Genomic DNA, 10,240 nt, shown 5'->3' with positions numbered 1-10,240 from the left:
AAGGTGGATACTAAGGTGATAAATTGGCAAGAATACATTTACATAGAGACGTTACAACTCATAACATATAATGAATTGATTGAATTTTATTTTTTCTTCCTCAGACCAAGAAGGAAATCGATGATATGTGGCAACAGTTGGATGCTACTCATAAAGCAGAGTATGAACCTAAAAAACCTTCAATGAACGCCTCGAACAAGAGTTGTTTGAAGATTGCCACACGATGTAGTCCGAAGGATGTAAATGACATTATAAATGTTTTAACTGATGAAAAAAAAGCAGCAATTCAAGAAATAGGATTTGTTTCGTTGTTGGAAATGAAGTGCAGAAAACTATCTTATTCAATGTGTCATTTTTTGGTTGATAAACTCAATCCTTCTGAATCATAAATCGTGCTGCATGGGAAAACACTTAAGATATCTGTGGATGACTTCATACGCATAATGGGTGTTAAGGATGGAGGAGAGGAAGTTGACTTCACCGGATCCATGGATGAGCAACAAATTGTAAATGTGCGAAATTCTTTTTTGGTTGGGAAGAAGCTTTTAAAGAATAATGAGTTGAAGCAAATAATGGTGGGGACAGAAGAAGTAGGTGAATTTTTCAAAGTTGGTTTTGCCATGTTTGCTCTATGCACGTTGCTATGTCCAACTACTTCCGTTTATGTGAATCTAAAATATCTGCTTCCGTTAAGAGATAGCAAGATAATATCAAGGAAAAAATGGGCAAGTTATTCATTCAAATTTTTATTACATAATATCAGGTCGTTTAAGGAGAACAATCAAGTTTACATCGGTGGTTGCTTGTTATTCCTTCAATTGTTTTACCTTGATGCTATAGCTCATGGTAGCCTATTTGTGGATAGGTCTGTGTTACCACTCGCTGTGTGGAGAAAAGTAGAGACCGAAAAAATGAAGAAGTGGCTAAAGAAAATAGGGGGGTTTGAAAGTGATAAGGTAGTTGTTATCAAAGCTGAATCTGGAGGTCTCGAAGATTATGCCAAAACAATGACTCACTTTGCTGAAGAGTTAAGTTTAGTAAAAAAGAATGTGGCAACTTTAGTGGCCACTGTTGCTCGTATGGACAAATCACTCTCCAAGGTTATTTCTGAGTTAGAATCAAAAAAATGAGGAGGACGATAGAACATTGTGCAGTCTACACCATCATCAACACGAAGTTAAACTGAATGAGGAACATGATAACATGTTTGATATGGGGTGTGATTAGGGACAACTAGACCCTAGAAATGCTAAACGTCCAAAAAATAAGCAAGATAAACAAGGCGGAACTCCCAACGAGCAAGGTGACAATGTCAAAGGATTTGCAAATCTTGATAAAACTTTGGCTCCCTCTGTTGAAGTCATCGTGAGAGAACATGCAAAACAACCTCATAATGAGGTATGATGAGTAGTGGTTGTAACTTGTTTTTATGTATTTTAATAATTTCACTTGTCAGTTTACATGTTTGGATGATGACAATCATCGAGTATTTGATTTACAGAAATATTGTACTATGGATTACGTTGTATTTTTATTTGATTTTTCTCCCGATGTAATAACAAAGTTGGATGCCCTTATTTTATGCAGACTCATTGTATCATCTAATATTTTTTTGTTTCACTTAGATTGATTTGTAAATGATACTTTGTAATGATTTATGGGAACTATGATAAAATGGCTCACAACGACGTAAGAAGTTTGTGCATAGAGAATTGTGGATCTATTCCCTTCTTTTAAGCACATCCATTGTCTTCTTATCACAACCCCACCCTCGCAACGTCTCAAACGACTTCTTCTTATGCTAAAACCAATTGCAAGAGCATAGTTCCAGTAAAATCTTTTTGCTTTCTCAAATTTTGCAAACTCTCTCCCTTCTAAATCAGCAATGCTCATATTTTGGAAGTTTAACTCATCATACTCATAGTGTCTGCTAATCATGGTAATTTCTTCTATTCTATCGTCCAAATATTGTAAAGATGAGACATTTTCTGTTTCTTCTAGTGATTCAGCCTCCACAAAATAACCTTCACTGTTAGGTACAGAGCTTTGGCCCTGATTTCCATTGTTTTTTCTTGATTCTCCATCCATTTCTTGAAAATAGGCAACATGTCTTTTATGGTTTAATTAATATGAAAATAAATGGATACACATCAATTGCATTTTGTAGAAGTATAGACAGACATCAATTCCGATGAAAATGAACTCAATGTCAACACTCAGATTATCATTGCAAGTAAGAAATTCTACACAATGCATTTGGAATGAGACAAAATTTTAAACAACACTGTCCAACATCAAAGAAGATAAAGATATTGAGATTAATCAAATTGGGTTTCTTGTCTGTAAAAAAACTCAAATTACAATGGGTTTCTTTTTAGCAAAACAAAAACCCATTAGCCGTCAAAACAAATTGGCATTTTTTGTACTCATGTTGACTTCAAGATCAACAAATTGAGATCCACCAGTTGCCCATGTATTGAATTTGAGGCCGGAGGCCTATGTTGTAAAATGTGTGCTTAGAATTGTGCGTGTTGTCGTTTGTGATTTATTATTTTTTTAATTTCTTCGTTTGTAGGTGTTTGTAGTTTGGGAAAAATTCTATTTTTTAAGGGAGACTCTGCCAAAATTTCGGTAAAAGTCTTGGCCTATGTTCTTTGTTTCGGGAAAGAAGGTTATTTTAGTAACTGGGCCTGACATTGGTTAGATGTCTAACGGAAAGCAGGATTTGTCATGGATTTTGAGGGGGGATCCGGGGCTGGTCCTATCACTAATACTATAACTCCTTTGTAAAAATTACTTCAATTAATACAATACAACAATTCTCCCAAAGGTCTCTCTATTTTGTATTCACTCTAATATTTCACAACCATTAACACAAACACCAACACTTCCACTATTCCATTTCATCATCATCATCAACACTAGTTTTCTCTTTCTCCCTTTAAACTCCACTACCTACAATTACTATAAGGAGTGAAAAGGAAGAGGAAGGGAGATGAGCGGCAGTCATGGCAGGTAGTGTGGAGATTGTTGAAGAGTGCTTACTTAGTTAGGATTTTGGTTCCTCATTTAGTTAGAATTTTGTTTACGTACCAATTATTATTTAGTCCTATTGTAATAGAGATTCATTTCCTATTGTAATTTAGATATATTTCCTATTTGTTAACACATCTTTGTACTTGTATAAATACCTCTATAGTGGAGAAGAATAATATATGAGCATATCTGAATATTTGTCATACTTTGTTTGACTTGGTATCAGAGCCAAGTTCTCTTGTGACCTGGGCTTGTGTTCTTCTTGCAATTTAAGTGCTCTCCTCCCCTCCTATTCAAAGGGGGGAGGGGGAGTGAAAAGGGATCTGTTTCTCTTTCTTATACCTTATCTCTCTCAAATGTTTTGCTTGCCCTATTACCTTGACGTATTCCCATAAAGAAATTGCTTATTTCTTGGCTCCGACGACCCCTTCTCTTCAAGGGAAGAGGGGGAGTGAAGAAAAGTTGTGTCTGCGTGAATTAGTTAAAGTTGATATAGAAGAATTTGTCAATGTTTTCAGCTACCGTTTCTGTGGTCGATGTCGCTGTCATGGCCGTTGCTACTGCTGTTAATGTTGCATTTGTTTGCTTCACTTAACATTGCTATGGTCATTGTCGATGATGTTGCTGTGTTTTGATCTGTCATTTCTACAACATAAAAAAAAAACCCTAACCCTAAATACTACCTATGTCTGCTGCACTATACATCTAGCCTATAATCCTAGTCCGCTGCCGCCGTCTACCTTACTACTGTCACTGCCACCTACCTTGCTATTGATGCCACTGCCGCCATCCCACCATTCATCACCATGCCCAATGTTGATGCCTTTATTTCTTCACTTGCTTCTGGTTCTACTTCACCTATTGCAGTGCTCACATGGTTTTTATGTTCTGCCTTACCTACTACCGTGCTCACAGGGCTTCTGTGTTCTGCCTTATCTACTGCCATGCGTACAGAATTTCTGTGTTCTGCCTTACCTACTGTCGTGCTCATAGGGTATCTGTGTTCTGCATCTACTGCCGTGTTTACAGGGTTTCTATGTTCTGCCACAGGGTTTCTGTGTTCTGCCTTATCTACTACCATGCTCACAGGGTTTCTATTTCTGTGTTATGCCTTATCTACTGCCGTGCTCACAAGGTTTCTGCGTTTTGCCTTATATACTACCGTGGTCACAGGGTTTCTATGTTCTGATTTTATGTGTTCTTCTATGTGCCCTATTTTTAGGGTTTGCTCTTTGTTTCCGCTGCGAACTTTGCTTTAGTTTGTCACTTGTTTCATTCGTAGTTGACGAAAAGACCTTCTCTACAATGGTTGCTTCGCAAGTATGGTGTTCTGTGACTCGCTTGTCAAGTTGGACGTGCGAAATATCTTTGCCCCAACTTGAGGGGGAGTGTTGGCGAGTCCTCACTTAGTTAGGATTTTGGTTCCTTATTTAGTTAGAATTTTGGTTACTTACCAATTATTATTTAGTTCTATTGTAGTAGAGATTTATTTCCTATTGTAATTTAGATATATTTCCTATTTTATTTAGGGTTAACACATCTTTTGTACTTGTATAAATACCTCTATATTGGAGAAGAATAATATATGAGCATATCTGAATATTTGCCCTACTTTGTTTGATTGAGATGGGTGGCGGTCATGGCAGGTTTTGGACATTAGAGCACTTCCATCCATTTGGCCATGGCAAAGGACAAGTAAGGGCAATTGTCCTACCTTTTTTTAATTTGGTTTTCTCACTCATAACCATCGCAAGTAATATTCACATGAGATATGTGGAGAGGAATTCATATGGAGTTTTAGTGTGGGAAGTTAAGAACATGGCTAGGTATTTATAGAAAAAAAATATATTCTAATTTTTTTAGTATTTAAATTGGTCGCTGACGTCAGCATGAGGATAATGCCCCCAAGCACCAACTTAGGCAATTCTTGCTGTTGGGATGGCCCGGTAATTGGGGCCCATTCTTGCCCAAGCTGACTTTCCTTGTTGTGGGGCTTCTTCCAAGCCCAGGCTACCCTAGCAAAAGAACACCGGCGGAAGTGCTCTTAGGGTTGTTAGGTTCAAGAGGGGTGGTTGTTGGGAATTCTCTATTTTTCCTTAAGTTTTTTGTATTTTGTAATTTTATTTCATAAGATAAAATTTAAGAAATTAATTTAGGGTTGCGGTGCCTTTGGCTATGTCTACTTCTGCATGAATTTTGGTTGTGGAGAGCTTCATGTTGTTAAAGATGTCCAAATTCTCTATTTGTTTCATGCTGTTTTGGGGGTTATTTTGGATTTTGGAGTTTCCTTATATTTTTCTTGACTGTGGATTCCTTCTGGGTTTTATTTAGGAAAGTGGATCTGCTCCCCCTCATTGCAATGCTCCAGTGGGCTGAAGCATTTGGAGATCCATTTTGCTAAATTCATGGGTACTCCTTCCACTACATTGGACATAAAAGTGTCAATACAAACTCTATTTGTGGACACCAATATTCATATTTATTAAGTTTTATTTAATACTGATATAAAGATAGAATTTTATAGACGTACTTATGTAAGCCAAAAGAAAAAGAAAAGAGAAGAAAGAGAGAAAAGGGAAACAAAATTGTTTCAAAGATGACCCATCACAATGAACCCATAACTAGTCATTATTCATTAGATGTGAAATAATTTTTTGGTTGGGTGAATCTAGATGACCCCGCACAATGAACCCATACTGTACAATTTAGATTTATGTTATGAGACCCATATATTTTTTTTAATAGCCTAAAGTGGAATTTTGCCCTTCTAATAAAATATATATATATAACCTGGAACTTTAAAAAAACAAAAAAACCAAAAAGACAAAAAAACAAAAAACAAAACAATATCAGCACAAAATCCCCATTGACGACCCACTACTCCTCTCTTCCTATGGCAACCACCACCTCCCTAGCTTTAAAAGGGTCGGCCCTTCGGGTTTCGGGCCAACACGGTCTAGTTCTTTGGGTTTCGAACCAGCATGGTCCAGTCCATTGGGCCTAATTACTTCGCCCGGGACCTCCCATTATGCTTAAGATACAAGCCATGTCATGTTGGGCCTTACTTAAGTGGACTTTGCTCGTGCCATGCTTGAGCCAACCTGGTCTATTTGACAACTCAAATACCAGATGAGTAGGTTACACTCGTGTCGGTGCAGTCTGTGGTGGCTAGTACACTTAGGTTGGTGATGCTGGATTGTTAGTTGGGTCAATTGCCTTGGATGGCTTGCACAAAGCTGACTGAGTTTTCAAAAAAAAATAATAAAAAAAATTAATTATACTTTAGTACCCTGTGGTTACACCATTAAGGCATGTTAGTCCCTATTTTTTTAATTTTTACAATAACATACCCTAAACTTTTAAATTTGTTACAATGTGATTCCACTGTTAAGGTTCCGTCAGATACTTCCATTAGTTGCTTACGTGGCACTGTGGATCCCGCATTTTTTTAATTTTTGTTAATTTTAAATTAATCACCACCCTCCAACCACCACGAACCCAAAACCCATATAACCCATCCTCCTGCGATTTTCTTCTCCCCCCCACCGGTTGATTTTCTTCTTCTCCCCACCCTTTGCGATTTCTTCTCCCTCCTTCTCGTATGGTTTTCTTCTTGCTTCACCTCCTGCAATTTTCTTCAGGTATGAGAACCACCGGCCGCTGGGTTGGTGTACAGACTCAGGGTGGCGCTCTATTTTCATCAGGGTCTGAGATACCAACCTCTTAAGCTTCCTTTGTTTCCTCTTCAATTCCAAAACCCAATCAACAATCTTCATCCAAAGCCCACATTTTTCATCCCCAGAGGAACTCACTTAATGGTTTCAGCCAAGAAAATACCACCCATTGAAGGTGTAAGTGAAGAGATGAATTCGATTGCTAACCAGAATTCGAGGGGATTGCAAATTTTCTATAAAAAAAACTAATGCCAAAACAAGGTGTTCCAATTAAAGGTGTTTTGTGTTTTTGTCATGGGTATGGTGATACTTGCATTTTCCTTTTTTCTATGTTCCTGATTTTAGAAAGTATAGTTCACTTGATATTTGAATTTTCAAGTATAGCCAGGTGAATTGCTGCGTCGGGTTCTCTAGCGGTTCTAGGGTTGATTGTGTGGATTGAGCTTGATCTGTAAAATCTATAGCTTATGTTGAAATTGAAGCGTACGGCTATGAAGGAACATTGTGCGAAGCAAGTCTGAGCCTTATAATCAAATAGAGAGAGAGAGAGAGAGAGAGAGAGAGAGAGAGAGAGAGAGAGAGAGAGAATCGCAGGGGGTGGAGGGAGAAGAAAATCGCAGGGGTGGATGGGTTCTGGGTTCATGGGGGCTGGGGTTTTGGGTTCTGGGTTCTTGGGTTGTGGCTTCATGGTCGTCATGGGGGAATCGCAGGGGGTGGAGCGAGAAGAAAATCGCAGGGGTGGATGGGTTCTAGGTTCATGGGGGCTGGGGTTCTGGGTTGTGGATTCTTGGGTTGTGGCTTCGTGGTGGTCATGGGGGAATCGCATGGGGTGAAGGGAGAAGAAAATCACAGGGGGTGGAGGAAGAAGAAAATCGCAGGGGTGGATCGGTTCTGGGTTCATGGGGGCTGGGGTTCTGGGTTGTGGTTCTCTGGTTGTGAGTTCGTGGTGGTCATGGGGGAATCGCAGAGAGTGGAGGGAGAAGAAAATCGCAGGGATTCATGGGTTCTGGGTTCATGTGGGCTAGGGTTCTGGGTTCATGGTGGTCATGGGGGAATGCAAAAGAGAGAGAGAGAGAGAGATTTATTTTTTCGGTTTTTAATATTTTATTTATATTTTAATCAATTTAAAATTAAAAAAATATGGGACTTACAGTGCCACGTAGGCAACTAACAGAGAGATCTTATGGAAACTCTAATGACGGAACCACATTGTAGCAAATTTAATAGTCCGGGGTATGTTATTGTAAAAATTAAAAAGGTAGAGACTAACATGCCTTAAGGGTGTAACCACAGGGTACTAAAGTGTAATTAACCCAAAAAAATATAAATTAAAAATAGAAGAACTACATCTATTGCAAGAAGTCGATTGAGTTAACCCATCGAGCTCTGAAGCTTGAACTGGCTTCATATGCAATTAAAATCAATTTATCGGTGGAGTGGCAGTGCGATCGGTGCCAGGAAATGCTGGGTTTGGTTTCCCTTTTGGTTTTCTTTATGTTTTTTGTTTTGTTAATTTTATTGGAAGAGTATAATTGGACTTTTAGTTTGTTAAAACTAAACTAAACTTATAGTAGCTGATATGTTATTTTATAGGTCGTTAGATTATTACAACGACTAAAATGAAGTGAAATGCGTGAATTATAAATACAAAGGCTCAAGATCTAAACCAAGACATAAGAGAAGATTGGGGTTTGACGGAAACAAAGGCTTGGATAAAGCCCACCTAACCTAATTTTTATCTGCCGCACACTATTTTTATCATTTTCCTTTCCATTTCCCTTTTACTCATATTCAGATCTTCCTATCTCATACATATAAACCAAGATATCTCTTGCATAGTCGGCGTTGTCTATAAATTGCAAATCAAACCTTTTTGCTCACATTTCTGAATATCTCATGGTTTCCCTATTATTATAGACATTTCCTATGGATTCCCACAAAAGGTTAGCAGACCCGAATATGAGTAAAAGGGATACATCATCTTGGCCCCATGGTTTCCCGAATATTCTATAATATCTCCACTATAATAGACATTTCCAGTTTCTTGAATATCCCTTTTACTTATATTCGATTCTCTTTATCTTTTTCTCACTGAGTTTTACACAAAAAATTAATTTAGTTACTGAGAAAAAGTTTTATCCAAATTAGTAATTGTGTTTTCCAAAGTTTATAATTTATAGATATTTCATTATCTTCTATTAAGTGCGCAGTTTTTATTTTAATTTTTCTAGAAAGCATGTTTAGTTTTCTTCCTCTAACTCAATAAGTTAGAGTATATTGTGCTATTATGATTTAGATAGACCAAATTGAACAAATGATAGGTTAAGATCATATTGTTCATTGAGAATTGAAGAGAGGAGAGCGACAAATTGGGAGAAGTCTTGGGTTGAAATCAAAATTGTGAGGTATAAAGTCACGAAGTGAATGCTATCACTACTACAAAAAAGCAAAAAGACGACGGTAAATCACCGTCGTGTATTTGGTTTTTCAATGGTCGTGGAATCCACCGTCATCTTTTCCCTCATAAACCACGACGCTAAATAACCGTCGTTGTTAAACAATACAACGTCATCAAAAAATACAAAACGACGTCTTTGTACTGCAAAAAGATCTAAAAAAAGCAATCGAGGATGATAATAGACGACCAATTCTCTAAAAAGACCGTCGTTAAAAAGGAAAAATATGACACATATTAAGAGAACAAGGCCGCAAGATAGACATACAACGACGACAATAAAAATACGCCGACGTTAAATATAATTTTCACGACAATAAAAAATATGACGTCTTTAAATACATTAGAAGACGACGTTATTGATACCTACTACGTCGCACATATAAACACAACCGTCGTAAAATTAATTTTCCACTTCGATTTTTCGATAAAAGATGACGTGGAAATAGTTGTCAGTGTCATTATTTACGACGTATGTGTTTCTATAGTAGACGTTGAAAAACTAAACAACGTCAGTTACAAATATATGAGAGTCGTATTAAAAAATTTATACGTCCTATTTTCAGAAACAAACAACGACCATAAATATTAGACGTTGTTAAATACAACAACGTCGGAAAACAATAAAAACAGACGTGTTTAGTCTGCTAAAGTTCTACAACGTCTCTTATTTACAAAAAACCGTCGTGAAATAAATTTTCCACTTCGATTTTTCTAAAAAAGATGACGTGGAAATAGTTGTCAGTGTCATTATTTACGACGTATACATTTATATAGTCGACGTTGTATTTATATGTATTCATTACTCACGACGCACTTAATAATATAGACGACGTTGAACGTCTAAACAACGTCGGTTCCAAATAAATGAGAGCCGTATTACAGAACATATAGACGGCGTAGATTATGATGAGAGCCGTATTACAATAACGTCGTTTAATTGTTATTAGACGGCGGTTATAATGAATTTTCCGTCGGAATATTTCGTTCCTCTTCGTTTATAAAAGACTTGCGACGTGGAAAATGTATGATGACGTCGTATTTTTTTACGTTCAGATTATATATCTCGTTTTTA

The sequence above is a fragment of the Prunus persica genome, chromosome G7, assembly GCF_000346465.2.
Source record: "Prunus persica cultivar Lovell chromosome G7, Prunus_persica_NCBIv2, whole genome shotgun sequence".
Lineage (NCBI taxonomy): Eukaryota > Viridiplantae > Streptophyta > Magnoliopsida > Rosales > Rosaceae > Prunus > Prunus persica.
This window is presented reverse-complemented; position numbering follows the sequence as displayed.